The sequence below is a fragment of the Sus scrofa genome, chromosome 6, assembly GCF_000003025.6.
Source record: "Sus scrofa isolate TJ Tabasco breed Duroc chromosome 6, Sscrofa11.1, whole genome shotgun sequence".
NCBI classification, from domain to species: domain Eukaryota; kingdom Metazoa; phylum Chordata; class Mammalia; order Artiodactyla; family Suidae; genus Sus; species Sus scrofa.
Window position 1 is genome coordinate 73,939,267 of NC_010448.4, and position 21,745 is coordinate 73,961,011.

The 21,745-nt window shown below is 45.8% G+C and overlaps 1 protein-coding gene across 3 annotated transcripts in view; it reads left to right on the top strand.

Annotated features, from left to right (window-relative positions):
- Positions 1 to 21,745, top strand: part of KAZN (kazrin, periplakin interacting protein) — a 1,105,661-nt gene that overhangs the window by 642,133 nt on the left and 441,783 nt on the right. The gene's annotated exons all lie outside the window — the stretch shown is intronic.

Below are 21,745 nucleotides of genomic sequence, written 5' to 3' on the forward strand. Positions count from 1 at the left end.
GATCACACGGTCACGCTGGCCCGAGCCAGCGCGAGCGAGGCTCAGCCGGCGGGTCCCTTCCAGCACCAGAAAGTGCCCTTTAGATGGCACACAGCCCCCGGCTCCGTGGGCAAACTTTTCCTGCCCGGGCCTTTGCCCCCTCCCGCTGCAGGGGCGAATGCCACAGCTCCCCCCAGTTCCGGAGGCTCCTTCCTATGGAATGAGTCCCCGAGAGGGAGCTCCAGGCTCTGCTGCCGCCTTTGGGGGAGAGAATTGGACTGGTTTGCACTTTTTTCCACGGATGCCAAATCCCTTGTCTCGATTGCATCTGGACTTTATTTTCTCTCCATTGAGATCGCGCATGCCGTGGAATATATCGATGCAACAGTAGATGCTGTGCTCAGCAGGGAGTTTAAATTTCCAGCAAATATAAACACAGAGAGCGCTTTCCAGGGTGAAATCTTAGACCTCAAAGGCTGAGTGATGGGCTTCTGTCGAAATGAAGGTGTAGATGGTGGGTTTCCAGGTAGTTGCTGCTTAAAGGGACTCTTTGCGGTTAAGAGGAGGAGGAAAAAAGACTGCTAGTCTGTGTTGACGCTGACAGTGATGAAGCTCTGAAACCCCTACGCAAGGGTTAAAGGTGGAGGAAGCCTCTGGGGAAAAAAGTACTTTTTGGTTTCTGTGAATTACAAAGTAAAAGCTTAGGTTGGATTTTCAGGAGTTCTCTCTCTCTCTTTTTTGGCTTTTTAAGAAACGTTGTTGCTGGTGATTAATATAATTTGATTGTAAACTACACTGCTGAAATCCAGAACATGATGGAAAACAATATCCAATCCGGGAGGGCCACTGGTGTAAATATGTCACTTGATGAACTATGAGATATCAGTGGCTCAAAAGGATTTTCTGGTTTTGTTGTTATTTCAAACACATCTCCTAAGTATTGAGAGAGTCAGAGAGTCTGTTTTCATATTAATGCCTATTTTCCCTCAGCTTGTATTTCCTCCTTTCCTTCCTGGGGTGGGTGTACTTTTTTGGATGTGAGATGTTAAGCCTGAACATGAGCAGTTTTATGTTCAATTCCAAGTCACATCTCAACCTGGTACTTCAGGAGTCCGTCAAGAGTCTTAGGAATTGGGGCAGGAATTTGGTACCAAAGTAGCATGACGTCATGGTGGGAAGGTGTTGTGAGCCTGGTGCTTGCTGCACAGTTTTCAAGGGGGGGGGGTACCTGGTTAATCTGTCCTTGTCCCTTGCTACGTCATTGCATGTGGAAGATGCTCTCTGATGGCACTGGCACCTGGGCAAAGAAAGGCAAGTTAGACGGTATGGTCATGCTTTACTTTTTATAGGCAGGGGCTCTTCCAACTGAAAGAAATAGCGGAGAAATGGCATTTTGCTAAGAATCAAAAGCTATGGTAAGGGGGACTGAACCATGCTGGTTTATTTCCCACCATCCGCCCCTTGCTCAGCCAAGGAAAAGTTACATGGCTTTTATCTGAGTCCTGGGTCTAGCTGCAGGCTGAGCGTGCGAAGGAGGTCGGTGCCACAGTGATCGACAGGCTCAACTTGGAAATTGTGACGCTTTGCTGATGATTAGATTATCAGAGTGGACCAATAGAGGGCTATTTCCTTTTTCTTTTTTCTACAAAAATGCTTGAGGCTATGGAGATGAAATGCCATTTGGATCTCTTGATATCCCTGAAAACACAAAATCAGCAGTGCTCTCATATGCTTAGGACTGTGCCTGCCCAGGCCAGGGGCTGTCTGTGGGTGGTTGGATGAAGGATGGTTTTGATTTTGCCTCTGTGCACCATTGGTATTTTTCAAAACCTTTATGAGGGGGAGTTTAATGATTTTATAATCAGAAAATAAAATGTTGAAGATTTTAACTCAACTTAATGGTTGGCCACATATCCCTCTAAATTGATGTCAATTTAAGCCCATGTGATGGTTGGAAAGAAAACAAGCCCCCCTCTGTAAATCTGGTGAATGTCATTTACTTATCTATAGCAACGGTACCTCAATCCAGTACTTTTTATGTTATGTAGCCTCTGTGAGTGTGTTGGGTTTTGTTTTTATTTTGTTCTGTTGTCTTATGGCATGTGGCAGCATTCTGCTGGAACAGAAACCCTCTGCAGAGGTGGTCTGGTAGTTTCTTCTGCTAAAGCTTTCATATTCCTAAAGGAAAGTACTGGGCTCCCTCGAGTTAATTTTAAAGTGTGGTTGATTGGCTTTCTCATGCTTCTCTGTAATATACCTCCAGGAAGACTCACAGAAGCTCAGTTCCTGGGGGTTCTTTTCTGTTCTTCTGAATTAGTCTTCTGTTTTAATTTTGTCTGTGTTGGTGCAATTCAATGGGCTCAAACCCTATGAGTATTCCGTGCTATTGAGTTATCACTTTTCAAGTCAAGGTTTTGAATGAAATGAGCATCTTTCAAAATGCACAGTATAAGTCATCTTTTAACTAAAGTGTATTATGCCCATATTAAGTGCATGCTCATGTCCTTTCAATAATATTAGCACAGATAGTTGCAGGGAAGTCACCTCTTGCTCTCCCTGCTGAGGAATTATTAGATCCATTTTCAAATACTTTTGTTTAAAAAAATTTTTTAATGAATTAAATAAGCTCACCAGTGGATATTTTGTTGCAGTGAAGACCTCTGACAATAGGTAAGGTGAAGAAGAAGACTTGGGTTTTCCTAGAGAGTTAATGCAGTGTATCATTTAAACAAAATATTAACTTGGTTGGTACCCTCGGAGAGCTGGCCTGGTTGCTATGTAACAGAGTCTAGAAAGTGAACTGCTGAAAATCTGGGCTTTTGACACTTTGCAGGATCTTCTTTCAGAATCTGTGTTGAAAGAACGCTTGGCAGCCAGCCCATCTTCTCTCTCCCTGCTTCAAGTAGAGTCGGATAATCCCTAATGAGGATGCTGGCATGCAGAGCATAGGGCATCCGCGCAGGGTGGCACATCTCACCGCTCCAGAGCTGCCTCTTGGGTTGGTGGGGTCACAACTGCCTTTGACAGGTAGACAGAAGGAGGCTTGGAAAGAACCTAAGCCAAGCATTTGTTGCAATTTGTCTTGTTGTTGGTAGCCACAGAACGATTTGTTTAAAGTAACATTTCTAAGCTGTTTTCCTCAGTGTAACATCTCTGGGAAATGTGTTTAAAATGCTTGCTGTTCTTTGAGGGGAAAATATAGCAGTTTGTTTCTCTGAAAATGTTTTGTCTGATGAATGGCTAATATTAGATTCAATTGGTTGCTTTGCTATGCATAGACTAAAACAATTAAGCGCCATTGTACTCAATTCAGATAGGTGTTAACCATATATAACATAAAATACCTATGCCCAGTAGGATGTATACCTACTGCCATTATTTTTGCGGTGTTTTTAAGAAAATAATTGTATTTATATGCCTACGCAGGTGGAAGTGCTCATAGCGTCTTTCTTGGATGTAGAGGACTTGCTGTCTACTGCGTGTGTTAGTTAGATAGTATGGGGATAAAGGGGTCTTTTTCCTACCTCTTTGTACATTTCTATACACAGATGCAAATTTTATTTTTCTCCCCAGGCATTAAAACAGGCTGCTACTTCAGGTCTGATGGCTCTTGTCTAGCATAACTGTAACACTGGAAACTCTTTGGAGAAGTGTAAATTACCTTGGACTGAATTGAATGTGTGTCTGTGGAGGCGCTAGACCCTGCTGCTTGGCCAAATCAGTTCTGTCTTTTGGCCTCCCCTTCCCATTCACTCTGCCTCTGCTCTCATTTTCCCAAGTAGACGTCTCTCTTTTCGGAGAAAGAATTTTCACATGGCAGAGAGGATGGAACAAAAAGTGCAGGGGAGGAGTTCCTGTCCTGGTGCAGCGGAAATGAATCTGATGAGGATCCATGAGGATGCTGGTTCGATCCCTGGCCTCGCTCAGTGGGTTAAGGATCCGGCGTTCCCATGAGCTGTGGTGTAGGTCGCAGATGCAGCTCGAATCTGGTGTTGCTGTGGCTGTGGCATAGATGGCAGCTACAGCTCTGATTCGACCTCTAGCATGGAAACTTCCATGTGCCGTGGGCGTGGGCTTAGAAAGACTATATATATATGCAGGGGAATCTTGGGAGCTGTTAGCTCATTCCTAAGTTATAGAGCCCATCCAGTAGCTTTGCCTCGGTTTTCCAGCCACATCAATGGGCTGAAAGAGACTTGTCTGTCTTTTTCTAATCTGGTGAGCTGTCATGAGATGGGACTTCAAGTTCTTCCTGAAAATCCCCATACATAGTCACCGAGAGATTACTTACAGATCAGTACAGAGGGTTGAAATTAGTTATTGATTGGCTATTATTTACTGTCTGTCCATTGTCTTTGGAGCAGGCCTTTGGAGGACCCCTTAAGTAAAGTTTCTGGTTCTGGTTAATTTCATGCTGCCAACATTTCATGATTTACTGAGGTTTTTGAAAACTGCTTCGATACTCAATGTGAGCCAATCTCATTTTTATCCTAGGAGCCTAATCACACATCCCTCCCAGTGCAAGGCAAGGCGTGTGCTCCTGGTGTCCCCCCCTCCCCCTGCCCCACCCCCAAGACTGCTGGCACTTTTGAGGAATCCTCTGGGTTATAATTTGTGACTTCCTGGCTGCCAGTGAGCTTGTACCAGATGGACTTGGCAGGTGGGGCGTGCTCCTTGGAATGCCGCCTGCTCACCATGCGAGTCATGTGGGGCCCAGAAGGTCAAGCCTAGGGTCCCGCCCATGGTCACCGTGTATTTTGTTTATATTGGATTCTGAGTTCTATAGCTGAGGCAAGTGAAAGCAACATGAATTTCTCGGCTCTTTTCAGACCTTGCCCAGTGTTGGTTTGTGTGAGCATTTGCACTTGGCATCTTACCCCCTGCTGTCCAGCCGGCAAGAACGGAATTCATTCTGCCTGCTGAGGCCTGGGAATGGGTTTTTAAGTGATGCTGTAAATGGAAATTAGTCCATACTGTTTGAGCTGGGTATGAGGATAACACATGGGATGGCAAGGGGTGCCCCCAACAGCAATCATTGCACTGTCTTAGTCGTTTGAAAGGCAGGCAAAGGGGTCCATGCAGAATTGTTTAGGAAAAGACAGCTTCCCTGAAGCTAATAGGGTGACCATCCACTGTGGCAGGTTGCACCTGACAATTCAGGGCAGGTAAGCATCCTGGTGGCTCATGTTGCCATCCTCAAGGTCCCAGAAGAAGCTAGAGGGAGACCAAGCAGAGGAGTCTCTTCTTCCTTCCCAGGTGGTTGGATGAGACCAGAACATTCTTGCTTGTTTGATACAACCTCAGATCTAGGTGGCAGACTCCAGGTTGTGCTCTGCGGCCTTTCCTGCTTCTCCCGCAGAATCCTAAGCTGCTAGAAACGTGAAAGAAGCTGAATATCATTTTCGTGAGTTTGGCAAGAACAACTGTTGGAGCAGGTGGCTTCTGCGGGGTGGGACGTCTTTGGTTCTCAACTTGAGCGTCTTTGTTGCCTTGGCCTTGCCGGACCTTTGGGTCAGATTTTTGGAAAGTCCCTGACTCCTTTACCCTCTGATGAATTGAGACGCTAGCATGAGAGCTTCTGGGGAGCTCATAACAGGCAGGTCTACAAGCAAAGCCCCTCTGCCCCTTCTGTGATGGGCAGTGAGGCTGGGAGGATAGAGAGAAGGGGGAGGAGGAGATGCCCGCCCAGCTCCCACCCCTTCTCCCCTCTTCCACCAGAGCAGGTGTGGGAGTGCAGAGATGGACTTCCATCCCCAGTGTTGTCGCAGCTCCACCGATTTGTTTGAAGTAATTCGAATCACGAAGAGCAAAGTGCCCTCTGAAGGAAGGTGGGGCCAGAGCTAACAGTTTATACTCACCTTAGCTTTTCATCATGGATCTCAGAGCTCACTTCTGGGTACATCACAAGACACTGTGTGTTCTGGGACCATCCCGATGCCATGTAGTTTTCTTCTTTTGGGTGAAGGTAAATCGTTTAATGAAGGACTGAATGAGAACCAGTTTCAGTGCTTCGTCAAACTTTTCAATCAATAATAACAATAAAGGACTTATGACATATCAAGTATTTTCCCCAGTGCTTAACATGCGTAATTTTATTCCGAGCCCAATGAGTTGGCATCTCCTATGCCCATTTTTCAGAGGAGGAAACTGACTGGGACTGAGAGTGGTTAGGTCACCTGTCTACTGTGACATGGGAATGACCATGATGGTGATAATAGCAGGCGCTGACACAGTCTTTACTCGGAGCCCAATACTATTCTAAGTGTTTTTCTGAATTAGTGAATTTAGTTCAATGACTTTGGGCAGGTACCATTGTACCCATTTTACATATTAGAAACCTGAGGCACGAAAATGCTCTATTACTTGCCAGAGGGCCATTACATGATCAAGCTCTGGCTCTGGAGTCCATACTCTTACTCATACTCCATCCCACTTGGATGCCCAGGGTCACTCAGCTGGCAGGGACTGATCCAGGAATTCAAATGCACTACGTCTCTCTGCTGCTAAAACATGTCTTGTCAGAACCATCAGAACCATCCATTGGTTTGTGCGTTAGGGAGACTGAGGGAGCTATAGGCTTGTCTATGTTCTTGAGTAATGTTCCCTAAATTGATGGTAGTTTCTGGGGTCCTCATGTGAAATCTTAGAAAATCGGAATACCTCTCCCTTAGGTGTCAGCTGAACTGCCAAAGAGGGAATTGGGTCCTGCTTGCAAGGTTCACAACCTTGGGGTCACTTGTCCCCAGTGAAAAGAACCATTTTGATCCTGGGTTCGGGGCCCCTTACTTCTCAGACTTTGTATATGCTCTTTCTTGGCAAAGACGATTCTGGGCACAGCTGGAATCATATAGTCCTACTATTCTCCCTCCTACCCACATGTTTCTCTTTCCTGACTTCTCTACCTGTGGCCTCAATGGCCCGCAGGGGCCCAGGACCATACCCAACAAAAGATCTATGAGATACTCAGAGATTCCTTTATACCAAGGTTTCCCAGCCTTGGCACTATTGACATCTGAGGCAGGATAATTCTTTTTTTTGGGGGGGGGGTGTCATTGTGTGCATTGCAGGCTGTTTAGCAGCATCCCTGTCCTCTGCCCACTAGATGCCAGTAGAACCTTCCACACTCCAGTTGTAACAACCAGAAATGTTTGCAGATGTTGCCAGATGCCGCTGGGGGTCACATCATCCCTGGGTGAGAACCACTTTTTATGTCAGGCATTAGAGGAGATCCCTTAGCAGGGCAGCTCCTGTGAGAGCAGAGTTGTTTTCTGCTCCATTCCCAGCACCTAACAATGCCTTGCACACAGCAAGAGCTCAGTAAATGTTTGTTGAATGAATGAATGAATGAAGCTGGGGTTACTGACTTAGAGAGTGTGTGGAATTTGGCTGACTGGCCATGTTTTACACGAAGATCATTGGTTTAATGGTGAATGATTTTAATTGTGTTTACTTGCCATAGGTCAACACTACACAGTTCTAGACTTTCCCCCCGTATTACCTCAACTACTGCTTTAAACTATCTTCTGACATAAGTACTGTTTGCCATCTTACAGGCGAGAAAATTGAGGCCCAGAAATGTTATGTGACTTGTGCAGGGTCAAGTCTAGCAAGTGGCAGAGCCAGGATATAAACCCAAATACAGATGACTCCAGGCCTGCCTGCTGCCCCAGCTAGGATGCAGCGCAGCTTTACAGAGCTTTCCCATTCCTGCCCAAGAAATCCTTTTTGTTCTAAAGTTGGCATTGTGGCAATTATAATTAGGATTTGCATGTCAGACACTAAGTCATTCATCATAAATCCTCAGAGCTCCATTGTACGAAATATGCTTTGTCATGGCCAGGGAGGCTGTAGCCAGGATGGACTGGTGTCCGGCCAGAGGTAAGAGGGCAGCTCAGTGGCCGAGCCATGCTCAAGTGTGAGAATCTCTCTTCTCTTTGCCTTCGGCCCAAGAGAGGCGCAGAGAGGACTGAACTTTCTGGGAAGGTGGACAGAGGACCCCAGAGCTTCTTAGCAGAGGAGTGACTTGTTTTTAGGGAAAAGTGTGTTCCAGGAGCATGAGGAGCTGGGGACACTTTTTTTGGACTTTCCCAGACTCCGTGCCATGTGATTGATGACACGTATTCATCTTACTTATATTTCCTATCATAGTGAGTTAGATAATGTCCATTCTACAGATGAAGAAATTGAGGCTTAGAAAGGTTTAGATGCTTTTTCTACACTAGACAGTGGTCCTCTGCTGCATGGGACCACATGTTCAGCTGACCCTGGAACCTATCTGCCTCACTACAAGAGGGTAGAGATATGGGCGCCAGGCAGCGCAAAGACATGCCAGGAGGATGGCTTTGTCTTTGTGTTTACATACCTACCCTCTCACTCCCCTTCTTCTTTTTTCTTCTCTTCCTGTCCTCCTCTCTTCACTCTGTCTCCATTTAGCTCGAGAGATTGGGTGTGTAGGTTCAGGGGCCACAGATTTAATAAGATATGGACCAAGTTATCTTGGAGCTTGCAGTCTAATAGGTGTGACTGACATGAAACATAATTACATTTTATAATAAAGGTCTAGACAGGTGTAATGGGAAAATAGATGATGAAGTGACAAATACAGAAGCCTTCGGAGATGTACATGACAGTGGCAATATGTAATAACAGCATGCTGGGAAAATACATTAATTTCCCTACTAAGGTTAAACTGACCACGAGAAATTATTAAAAAGTACGGCGTTTGGCTGGGTTGGGATTGGCTCCTGCAAAGAATAGCTGTTGGCTGAGACCTTCTCCCCCAAAGAGCCTTTCTTAAGGAGAAGAAAGATGTGGATGATACAGGTTTAAATCCCGAATAATAGTTGTGTCTTTTCTCTGCAAAGAGAACAAGAAAAGATAGGAATTTCAATGCAGGCGCGGCTCTGCATCTTTTAATATAAGCTCACCTCTTGTATTATCTTCCTAGCCAAGCCTGGGGCTTCTTGTCAACTGCAACAAATGAATTTGTTCATTTTCCTTGATTAACTTGAATTTTTTTTTTACCATTGAGGATGGTGTCTTCAATTCAGTAAGTGCAACTTGGAATACCCTGGGGTTTATGTCACCCTTTCCCCCAGTCCCTGCCTTCTGAAATTCTGCATTCATCAATTCTTGATAATAGCAAGGTATGAAGTTTAGAAATTTGGCACTGACCCTGGAAAGTGTAGTCATGGTACCACAGAGCGTGATGAATGATGGCCGGGGAGAACTGACCCATGATTATATGTATATCGATTATCTTAATTAATGCATTCATCAAGTGGATTGCTTTTCCTGTACCTACAAGGTTTACTATGTGGAGTGAAAAAAATGAGAATAGTTTAGATTTGGGAGTTAACAGAAAGGCAGGGCCTGCATGCCATTTGGTGGAGACTGTCACCCCCTAGCTAGCAAATGTGCTGTGATTGCTCTGTTCACAATTTGACATGATACCAGGTAGCCCAGCAGAGAGACATGTTTAAGTATTAATGGAAGTCTCGTGAAGAAGGATGGAGATTCCTGGTTAGCTGTTTTACAGTGTAGGTCATTATCATTGACTAATAGAATAGAATCTTGTTAAAATTCAGCTGGTCAACACATGGGTTGGTTTCTCCATGGGTTAATTCAAACCCCACTCTTCAACACTTTCAGTGTTATCACCTTGCCTCTAAAGCAAAACCTTGGTCTAGTATCTTTAGTTCATAAAGCCAGTGCTTAGAATGCTTTTCCTGGGGGCCTGCTGCCTTTATCCATTCTTCTTTCCTTTGTATCCAAGGAGGCACTAGGGAAGCATGCAATGTATCACAACCAGATCTTTGTAGGTCTTTGCAGCATACAAAGACTTGCTCAGCAGAGCATTGTCTCTGTGGAGCCTACCAGCTGGCCTATATGATAGAATTGATGTAGACACAGCAATGAGTTTCTCAAATAAGGAAACTGAGGCACAGTGATTTCAGCTGATGTGTTCAGGATTGTTGAGCTGGTCATTGAACCAGATTCTTCTCTCTTTCTCCCATTGTGACCACAATGGCAGCAGAGGGCTACCCCAGAACTTATGATTGAATGAGAGTTGAGCTGACCATGCCTGGGCTATTCCCTCTTGAGCATGGGCCACCTTGTCTGGTGAGGTCTGGATGGTGACATCATCACCCCAAGACTGCGCTGTCATACTCTGAGCTCCCATGTCTAATATGGACATGGTGAAGAGACAATCCAGTTTTACAGATTTAATCTTATTTTTTACACTAAAGTCTTCACCATCTCATTTGACTTCTCCTTTAATGACCTGTCTTATTCATGCTTACGTGTAGTGTTTCTCCTCTTCTAGCCTCCCTAAAAGCAGGGAACTTCCTGTTTGTCTTAATTAACCGAATCTGAGAATGACTCACATGGAGAATTTTTTTTTGCACCTGACACATTATCCTTTAGGATTTTTGAATACAGAAGCACATCTGTATTAGACCTGGGGTCTTAGCATGTAGATGTGTGTCCTCTCTGAGTGTTGGGGGCCAGATGTAGCCATCACAATAAATCTGCCTAATTTCATTCTTTTTGCTGTCCCTTCAGAGAGACTCTATAAAACCTTTAGAGTCTCTTTTTGTCAGTCTTTGAGTTAATATTCAACCCAAACATGTTGGTTTAAATTCTCCACCCCACCTGCTGGTTGTGAAGGTGCATGTTCTCAGCTGTGGCTGTCACTGCCGTGGGTGGACCCTGTTGATCCAAGTTCATGTCTAGACCTTGTACTCAGGTCAGTGGAATTTCATCCACAGACCAAAGGCCAAGATTGTGGCAGAAAACTCAGGGAAGTTCGGGATGGGGTCTTTTACTGTGCACCTGAAAGGAGTGGAGGGGAGCATCAGCCTGGAGCCCTCTGTAGTCCAGCAGACAATCTGCTGTGGTTAAGTGATGCCTGGGCAGCTAGTCCAATGGCTGGGAGTCAATCTCTGTTTTCATTTCAGTGTGACGAGCAACAATCACTGAAGGCTTTCCAAACCTCTGACAGCAAAAGAGAAATAATACGCATTTGAACCTCATTTGAAGACCTATTTATAATAGGCTCTAGACAAACATAAAGTATTTTTAAGGATCAAAATGTTTGGGTACTTTTGATTCTTAGATTTGTATTAGCGTTAAACACTTAGGATTCGCCCCACTGCTGAGAGTTATTGTAGTTGCATATGGAGATGAAAGAAAGCACTTCTTGATTCAGTGTGGCGTTCACTTCAGTGCTTGTTCCTGTAGCTTGAATGATGGAGCTCATGCAGGAGCTGGCAACTTTTTCTGTCGAGGGCCAGATCAGAAGTATCTTAGATTTGGGGACCATAGGGTATCTGTCATAACTCCTCAGCTCTGCTGTTATAAAGTGAAAGCAGCCATAGACAATAGGTAAATGAATGGGTGTGGTTATGTTCTGATAAAACTTTATTTACAAAAACAGGTGCCCCTTGGGCTAGAGTTTGCCAACCCTGAACTTGCAGTTCTCTTCCATTTGCCTTCTGATTCATTTATATCCAGAATCTTTCCAGGGCTTAGCATACAGGAGGGACTTAATAATGGTTGAATGAGTAAGCTAGTGAATTCGATGTGAGCAATAAAACTGCTGGATTACAGGGTTAAAGGAGCAAAAACAAGAAGTTAATTGTGAGGGGTGTCATGGTTAATGGGCAACAGAAAGAGACATTTGATGGCAGCTTCATGGTTTGAAGTGAAGTCGATTGTGTGTAGTCATCATCCCAGATCTTAAAAGAACTGTGAAGGGACACAGAATCACTGGTTGCATCGAGATACAGGGCAAGACACTTGGTATCTGAGCCTGTTTCCTTACCTGTGAAATGAGGTCATTTCCATCTTCAAGATAATATAGGAGGTATATGGGTTTAAGGTAGTGAAGTAGACCTGATCCAGATCCTGGCAATATGACTTGGGCATTGTGGGACTTCACAGCTCTCAGTTTCCACCTCTATACAAGAGGCTGATGAAGCCTCCTTTATAAAGTGATTAGGATGGGTTAATGCAGAGTTCCTCAACCTCAGCACTGTTGACATTCTGAGTCAGAAAATCCTTTGCTGTGGGAATTAACCTGCGTACCGCAGAATCTTTAGCAGCATCTCTGGTCTCCGCCATGAGATGCTGGTAGCACCCCTATAACATGACAGCCAAAGCAGTCTTCAGACATTGCCCAATGTTTATTCCTGCGAGGGGGAGAGGAATACTCCCTGGGTTAATGGAATAGCATACAGTGTGCCTGGTACAAAGCTCAGCAGACTTCAGATTCAATAGCTAGTACACTTCATTATTAATAGCACATTGTATTATTGAACTCTGAATTCTCTTGCCTTTAAATGAAATTCTCTTTATTTCTACAGCCGATTTCTGTCCCCCAAAGGCAAGATTGAACATTTTTTTTCCAGTCCTAGTTCTTTCTCCTGATATTTCTGTATGGTGTAGAGGTCTTGCTCCCAGGAGGAGCCAAACTTCTCATGACGTCCTGTTGACTATGCTTTCAGGCCCCTGAAACACACATGTACCCTAGACTTGTATTTAAGGTTCTGATCAGAATCCATAAATGGTTCATATGAGAAATTGTACAGCTGTCTGCCACATGAACAGACAGGGCAGGTTAAAGACTGAAGAGCTTAACTCAGAAAGGCTGGCAGAGTGAGGAAGTAGGTTTATTCAGAGAAAACAGATAATGTATCTCAAACTAGTATCAGCAAAACTACCACTTCCCTCATGAGCACGCACACACTTCTAACATTAGCCGGGGGCCACTTGTCAGTGGTTTAAACTTTAGCCAAGATGGTTATACGCTATCATCAGTTTACATCTGAATTTAATGTTTTGCCATCCATATTCCCATTGGAACAGTGCTTCTTCCCAGTTTTTACATACATTCTTTTTAATGATGGAGAGAAAGAGACAGATTTTCAGTGAATTCTGGCCCCTACATCTTAGTAGTTGTATTTTTTTTTCTTCTCTGAGGAAATTCATAAATGCAAAAGAATGCATTGAATTCGGTAGCATTATCAAGTGGCTGGTTCTTCTGCATCTGCATATATTTGAAAGATAATGGTGCATACATGCAATAAAAATGATTCATTCTGTCCACAGGCAGCACATTGGAGATGTGGATTTTGGACTTGGTGTAAATCATTCTCCCTGGCCACCCAGAGTCTCTGTGGCCCACAGCTTGAGAACTGCTGCTACTGAATGCATTTGGACATGTGTGTTCAACCCTGTTCAGGGCAGTTCTCAGCAATGCCATGTGCAGTTAGGTGCTTGATAAGTACCTTGGAAAACCCTGGCTACTGTGCCAGGCTTTCCAGTCATCTGATTTTAAGGGATTCTTCTGTTCCTCCAACTCAGCTTTGCCTCATTGTGATGCAATCACATTGATCCATGATCTAGGTCTTTGGCTTTAAGAAAACCCTTCTTAATTTAGGCAAAAATTTCTACTGTGACTTCCTGGCATGAATATTGGAAAGCACCAGTTATAGTCAGAATAACAGAACTGGCCCTAAACTAGATTTTGGGCAATATGATTTGATTGGCCAACTGCCATCGCTAACTAGCGTCATCCTGCCCCATCTCCAGCTAACTCCTAAAACCCCTCAAGCATGTGATCCATCATATCATTTTCTCATTTATGCCAGCGCTGGATAATGGCCTAATCTCTCCAGCAGCATTCAGATTTATTAGAGAAGATGGCATTTACAAAATCATTTCACTGTTCCACTGCAAACACCCTAAGCTAGTTCGCACTTTCTTTTTATAAACCTTCCTTTTAACAATGGTTTATTACCTGCAATTAAAATCACCTGGAAGACCCAGTAAATGGCTTTCTTTTCTTTTTGTGTTTGGTTAATATTTAGCTGGTGGGCCACCTGGGACTTAGGAGGGAACAGTAGAAAGAGGCGAGTTTCCACTCATAGAAGGCCAGCCTTGCTGAGGATGAGAGCTGGCCAGGGGGACATGGCTATCACTAGAGGCTGGATGACCATCTGCCAGGCATGTTGGAAAGGTTACTCCTGTACTGGGTTTAGAAGTTCAGGAGAAAATTATGCAGAACACCAAATGCGATCTTCCCTTTCTTGTGTTTTGCATTCAGATAGGCCAGTGAAGACAGTGAAAAGTTTAGCAGCCCCAGTATGCTGTCATTTGGATACAACCCAGAGAAATATTGAGACAGCCATGACTGGGAAAGGGCCTCACTGGCTTTCACTCTAAGGACTTCCTTGAAGAAACTAAGATGCCGACACAGATAAGTTCAACATTTATATCGTAGGACAGAAGTCTCTGGAGTCGCTGCCTGGGTGCACATCCTGCGTTAGCTGTGTGAGGTGAGCAAGCGGCTTTACAGTCCAGGTCTCAGTTTCCCCGTGGGGATAACACAACCTAAATATCCTGGGGTTGTCTTGGGACCACAGGAAGGGAGGTGAGTGAGGAGCTGAGCACAGCGCTGGGCACTCACCAAGTGCTCCAGAGATGTCGTAAAGGTTGTAAATGAGTGCCGTAAACCTACCAATGTGCACAGCCTCCCTTCAGGCACCGGGGCTGGGTCTGAGCTCTTCTTTGCTGCTTCTTTCAGTTGACATTCATTAGGCACGTTTTCTGATTGAGGAGGCACAGTGCTGGATGCTAGGATACTACTGCATACAAGGTGCTCGCTTTCTGCTGGAAGCCCAAGGAGGAAAGAACAGCCAGGGAAGGGACCAGCAGGGAAAGTAAGGGGAAGACTGGACGTCAGCCTACCTAAGACTAAGAAGCACCATACAGGGAAGCTCCAACCCCTCACTGGCTTATGATCCCAACCCTCTGACCAAAGACCTGGGTCCCACACTCCCACCTCCACCCCCACGACTTGTGAGAGGCGTCCCAGACAGCCGTTTAGGGGTGGGACATTGGCTTAGTCAAAATGAGCCCGCTGGATGAGACCTGGCTGAAGGCCCTCTCGTTTCTGAATTTCTAAAATGTGTGACCTTTCGCAGTATAACAGAGTCAGTCAGTTTCACCTTAAAGCATGTCTTAAAGTAGGCAGGTTGTTTAATTTGGGGAGTATGGGCCTTCCTGGCTTAAGCCAAGATAATGTAAGCCTGTGACTCTGCAATAGACCTGTGTAGGAGAGGGATCCAGGCCTGGCATGGAGAGAAGATGGTAGCATCAGAGAAAGGCACAGGTGTGGGTTATGGAGCCACAGGGTGTCTTCACTGCACTACAGGAAGGGATGTGGAAGATCTTCTCATCCAGCCTTTATTTTACAGTTGGAGAAGCTGAGGCCAGAAAGCACAGTGAGTTGACCTAGGCCGCATAGTACTTACTTTGTAGCAGAGCCCAGGCTAGACTGGAGATGCTGGCCTCCTGGTCCAGTACACATTTCCCTGATCCCACACTGCCCCATGCAATGTCCACACTGATGCACAAATGCGAGGTCCTTTCTGCAGAAAGACCCTCAGTACAACCTAAACACTTCCTTTTCTGTGCCCTCAAGAAACTTACCGTCTGAACCAGGCAAGTTAAAACTGGTGAGCCCTCCAGAATGAGGTTTGTAGTTTGGTCTTATTTTCCAGTAAGTGTAGAAGAGGATGCTGGAAAAAAAAAAAAAAAAGAAAGAAAGAAAGAAAAGAAAATACCACCACAAGCCAGATGCCCAAATTAAAACACTAAATTTTCCTGGAGTTTATGTGCTCCAAGCAATGTAAATAAAGATGAAGGCAGGGCCTCTTTGCCCATTAATCAGCCTCAGCCGCAAGCTCACTCCCCTGGTTTGTTTAGGTATTTCAGCCCGTCACCCACCCCTCTTGGCATTTCTGAGATACAAGGGGGAGGATTCCATTTGTCATCCTGATCATCCTCCCCTGGGCTTCTTGGAGTGGCCATCTCAGTGTTGCCTTTTGCATGAAATATTAAGCTCAGGGATAGAACCAGGACATTTCATTGCAGGCAGGATACACTTGGGAAGGCTGGATTTCTGCCCTCGTGGCTTCATTTGCATTTATTTTTCTCCCAACCATTTGTAATATAGTGGTGGGTGTCCATCAAATAGCCATTAACTCTTCAGCCAGCTCCTCAGAGGGCTGTTTGGGCTCCCTCTTACAAGTTCAGGGGATAAGATGGCTCATACCTTTGGTCATTCGGTTGGTGTCATGAGCCACTGTGATTGTTAGAATTTGGCGTTTTGTTTCTATTTAGTCTCTCAAGGACCCTGCAAGACAATGACCTTGATTGTATCACTGCATTCCTTCTACTGGACTCAGATTCCTGAGTATAACCACCAATTTCACCACCTCCAAGCATGTCATCTTGTTGGGTCACATAACGCATGTTTTCCCATCTGCATAACAGGGCTGATACTAGTTCATACTGTCTAGGATTTTTATAAAGATGAAGTGAGTTAACATGTGTGAAGCCCTGTGTGAAGTGCTTGGCACATGTGCGCTAAGGATTCCAGAAATATCAGCTGTGAATATTTAAAACTACGGCCCAGAGTCTCCCTGGAAGACCTCTGGTGCTGAAGAGTGACTTCTTAATGAAAGCAGCAAAGCAACAACGGAATCATTTAAGGAGGGGCCAGCTTAAGTTGGAATCTTTGCTTTTCAAATACAAATCCCAGAGTATATGAAACCTTAATGTCCTCATTTATTCTGTGGTTTGATCTCTGAGATTTCCCATTTGGCGGTGGCAGAGGATACTCCCTGGGTGCCCATTGCTCTCTGTGCTCCCCTGCCTGTGCCCAACCGACGTCTTATCTCCGACAGCTCGTGCATCGTCCTCCCCTAGGAGGGGGAGCCTCGCAGACTTGCTCACCGACCCTCAGTTAAATTCTGCATCACTTTTTCTCCATTATTTATAGCTTCCCTGCTGGTATTTCCAGCTCTTGTTGGGAAGCAGAGCAAGGCCTTGAGTGCTGAGAGGTGGCTGCTGAGTCCAGCCCTGGCTTCACCGTCGTCGTTCAGTTTGACTTGGGCTGCATGGCCTGGCTTGTAAGGTGTATAACCCAGGTCCGTGGACACACCCTGGCATAGGGCCTGTCATGTCCCAGTGGCAAGTGAGGAGTCAAGCCAGGAAGCCCTCAACCCTCTTCTGCCCCCATCTGGTTGCAGGATTGACAGTCACTTCACGTGTGAGCCCCGGTTTTCCCATCAGTGAAATGAGAGGACCAGAGTAATTGGGGCTTGACCTCAGTTGGTGTGTGTTTCTTGGGCATGTGTTCTCTACAGGTCCTGCGCTGGGCTCATGGAGCTCATAGGCTACTGGGCCAGAGGGAGAGGATGGCGATGAAGGGAATGATACCGACCCTTCTGTTTACTGGGTGCTTGGGAGAGACAGGCACTGTGTTTCTGTGTTTAATCCATCTGTCATAATAATTATTATTATTAACCCTGTTTTTACAAACAGAGCCACTGAGGCACAAAGTGGTTAAGTAATCTGTCCATGCTCACACAGCAGGTGGAGTTGAGATTTGAACGGTGACCCAGGGACCCCAGGACCTATATTATTCACCAGCACTAAAGGCTCCTCTCTTGTATGAAAGCATGTGTTACAGGCCACTGTAATGAGCACTGTGATAGTCATACCTGCAAGGGACCTGCTAGGGACCCTTGGCCCAGGCTGAAGGGAGGGGCTTGGCTCAGTGGCAGATAACAAAGGAAGCTTGAGTTGAGTCCTGAAGGATGCATGGGTCTTTTCTTGGCACAGAAGGTGTAGAAGGGACTCTGGGCACAGCTTGCTGCATGGGTAAAGATGTGGCGGGGGGAGGCATGGCTTGGAGGAGGGAACAGCCCGTGCTGGAGTGGGCTCCAGGTCTGGGTGTGATGGGAGAAGCAGTGGGAGTTGAGAGAAATGAGACTAGGGTGCAGGTGGAGAGGACAAATTCAGAAGATTCTTGATAAAGAAGATAAAGGATCTAGATTTTACCTCATGTATGATGAAAAAGGCATTGAGTCTTTTTTTCACGGCTGCACCTGCGGCATATGGAAGTTCTCAGGCTTGGGGTGGAATTGGAGCTGCAGCTGCCGACCTACACCACAGCCACAGCGGATCTGAGCCTCATCTTCGACCTCTGCCAACACTGGATCCTTAACCCACTGAGCAAAGCCAGGGATCAAACCTGCATCCTCACAGAAACAGTGACAGATCCTTAACCCACTGAGTAGGAACTCCAAATCATTTTTTTTTTTTTAAGTTTGGTGAAATACATAAAACACCAAATTTACCATTTTAATCATTAAGTACATTCACAGTGTTGTTCAAATATCATCATCACTATCTAGTTCCAGAACTTTCTAACCAACCTTGAACAGATGCCATGTGCCCATTAAGCAGTCACTCACCTTCCCCCTACCCCTCAACTCAGGGCAAACACGGATCTGCTCTCTGTCTCTATGGATGTGCTTATTCTGGTCATTTCATATAAATGGATCATACAATATGTGACCTTTTGTGCCAGCTTATTTCATTGAGCATCATGTTTTCAAGATGTATTTGTGTTGTGGCACGTGCCAGAATTTCCTTCCTTTCATGGCTGAGTAATAGTCATTTTTTGGTTAGACCACCTTTTAAGTATCCATTCCTCATTTGATGGACATGTGAGTTGTTTCTGCCTTTGAGGTATTGCGACTTGTGGCTTTGAATCGTTTTAAGTTTTGGCCTTAGTTCAGCCACTGGGGTCACGTTTCTATAACCCTTGCTCCTTTAAGTGTCAGTTTGCCTGTCTGTATAATGGTAAGATCCATGTATATATGTGTGCGTCCACATGTGTATGCATGCTCTCTGAACGTGTACCATCTGCCTCTCCCCAAATTATAAGCCTAAGGGAAAAATTAGATAACTCGGAAATTGTTTGAAGCTCCAAAAATTCTATTTAAATTTAAAGTTTCCTCAGGCGTAAAATGGGGTTGATAAGAGCAGCACTTCTGAGAGCCGCTGAGGTTATTACATGTGCACTTAGAGAAGGCAGGGCTAGCAGTGCCCCGCATATCAGAGGCACCCAGTGACTGTGGCTTGTGATCATTACTGTAATTATCATCATTGTTGTTATTGGCAGAATATCCACTTTGCCCGCCCCCTGTTCTCTGGGCTGCGGGAAGCTGGGAGAGGTTTCCTGGGTCTCAGCCAGTCCCCGACGGAGCCCTGCTGTGCAGACTTTGGGCGTGTGTTGTCAGCGGAGACTGGTGACAGCACAACTGCAGAAACTTCCCTCGTCTTCCTGCCTGTTCTTTCCAGAATACTTCCTGAGCCCCTGGTGTGGGACATTACCCTGCCTGATGGCGGAGGTGGAGCAGTGATGTGGCTGGAGATCCTTACATCTGGGACGTTTATAGTCCAGCAGTTATAGCAGCAAACAGGGACAGGCCCAGCCTGCAGAGTGGATGGCTGGAATGGAGTTCTTGCCTCACTGCTTCCTTACCGTGTGCCTCTCCAGGCCTCAGTTTCCCCATCTGTAAGATGGCGCCATACAGTAGAGTCCAGCTTAATTTGAAGTTGGAATGATTTGCTGAAGGCAGGGTCATTTGGTAGTGCCGGGGACCTAATAGGCTCTCCCTTAATTTTTTTTTTTTTTTTAAAGAGGAGAAAACATGTGCATAAATGACATAGTACAAGCTGGAAAGGGAATTTCGAAATTTTTGTTTGTCTTTTGGGGGCTGCACCCACGGCCTATGGAAGTTCCCAGGCTGGAGGTGAATCAGAGCTGCAGCTGCCGGCGGGTTTGTTACTGCTGAGCCACGATGGGAATTCCTGGAAAGGGAATTTCTAAGAGAAGTTTTAATGTCCTTTAAAAGTGCAAGAGAGAGAGAATATCTCTGGCTGCAATGGGCTGTGGAAATTTGATTGGGGACTCTGTGAAGAAGTAATATTAGCTCTGATTTTTTAGTACTTATTATGTTCCAGGAATTGTGCTAATAAGCACCTTTGATTTGTATTGTACTTGGCTACATAGCTACAAAGGGGTGTCCTTTGTTGGGATGGATTACACTTTTTTTTTTTTTTTTTTGGCTTTTTGCCTTTTCTAGGGCCGCTCCTGCGGCATATGGAGGTTCCCAGGCTAGGGGTCCAATCAGAACTGTAGCCTCTGGCCTACACCAGAGCCACAACAACACGGGATCAGAACCGCATCTTCGACTCACACCACAGCTCACGGCAACGCCAGATTCTTAACCCACTGAGCAAGGCCAGGGACCGAACCTGCAACCTCAAGGTTCCTAGTCAGATTTGTTAACCACTGTGCCATGATGGGAACTCCTGGGATGGATTACACTTTTAAACCACCTCAACAATCCTGTGAAATGCTGGGGTGGATTATCCTCAGTTTTTAGATGCGCTGAGGCCTCGCTCAAGGTCACTCAGCCTCTAAGTGATGAGGAAAAGAATTGAACTCTGCCTCCAGAGTCCCCACTAGCAGGGCAGATCTCATTTCCAGGCGAGTCATTCTCACCCTCAGGAACACGTTTTGGTGTGGGGAATCCAGGGAGCGATTCCCATGCTGTGAGGAATTTAAGTTGAAAGTAAATTTGCATGCTGTGCGTCTTAGCACCACAAATCCCAAAGAAATGGACCACGAAGAGTGTAGAGTGGCAGGAGCGGAGTATCCCAGAGGGTAAGAGACTTTGGAATCAAATGATCGAAGGTTCAAGTCCCAGCCTTGCCACTTACTGTGTGTGTGACCTTGGGCAAAGTAGAGAGCTGCACTAAGCCTCAGTTTTATCATCTCTATAATGGAAATGGTAATAGCACCTCACTGCAGGACTGTTGTGAAGCTCCTAGGAGGTGATGCAGACGGAAATCTCTCAGGGAGCCCCTGTGAATACTAAACTCCCATGAAAGGTCTTCACCATGTCATTGATGAAGTTCAGTGGCGTAGAGGAGCCGTCATCACCTCTGCTGGTTCTGAAAGCTGGAGCCCTCCTGGCAGCCTCTCTGTGTAAGCCCTTCCTGGCTGGCCTGGAGGAGGACCAGAGAGCAGCAGATGGAGAGCTCTGGGGGCGGGGGGACACCTCCCCGGCACTGTGACCTCCCCGGGGAGCTGCTAAGTGAAAGACAATTACTAGAGATGGAGGCTGAGTCCTTTGTGCCTGGGTCCACAGGGGCATGGACCAAGGTCACCCAGGTCATTCGTCATCTGCTAATGGTGCTCCATCAGTGGCTGGAGGGTGGAAGGAGGGGACACTGCTGTCTGCAGCATCAAGATCCTCATCCAGGTTTTCAGGGTGATTGTGCTGCACATGTATTTTTTTTCCTCTCAAGAATTTATGCTGCATTGCATGGATTTCCATTGCTTCTGAAGGCAGAAAGTACGTGTGTTTAATCCACATGCTCATTTAAGTAGAGCTCTGACTCTCCTGATTTCTGCTGGGCCTTTAGCCTTCTCTGGTTTGCAAGATAGAGGAAGGTAAGGAGCCACTGGGATGTCTCCCACCCCAGCTGCCTCTCAGGACCACACGGACTCCCAAGCCTCTTTGTAGACTGGGCCTGGGAGTCTGCCAATCCCAAGGAACTTTGCAGAGCTTGTACTTCCTGCTGAGGCAGGGCAGAAAGTATGGGAGCAAGGAGACGAGAATCTCCCAGCCTCACCTATTGCAGACGGGTCAGCTACGGAGTTGGCACCTGCTCGACCAGGCACCAGTCAAAGGGGAAGTTTTAGAAGAAGAATGCACAAGTTTACTTTCTCCTTTACTTTGTGAGTTTCTTGAGGCCAGAGGTGCTTCTGACCTCTTTTGAAACCCAGTGGGTACGTAGTGAATGTGACTAATCAGAAGCCCACAAAGTA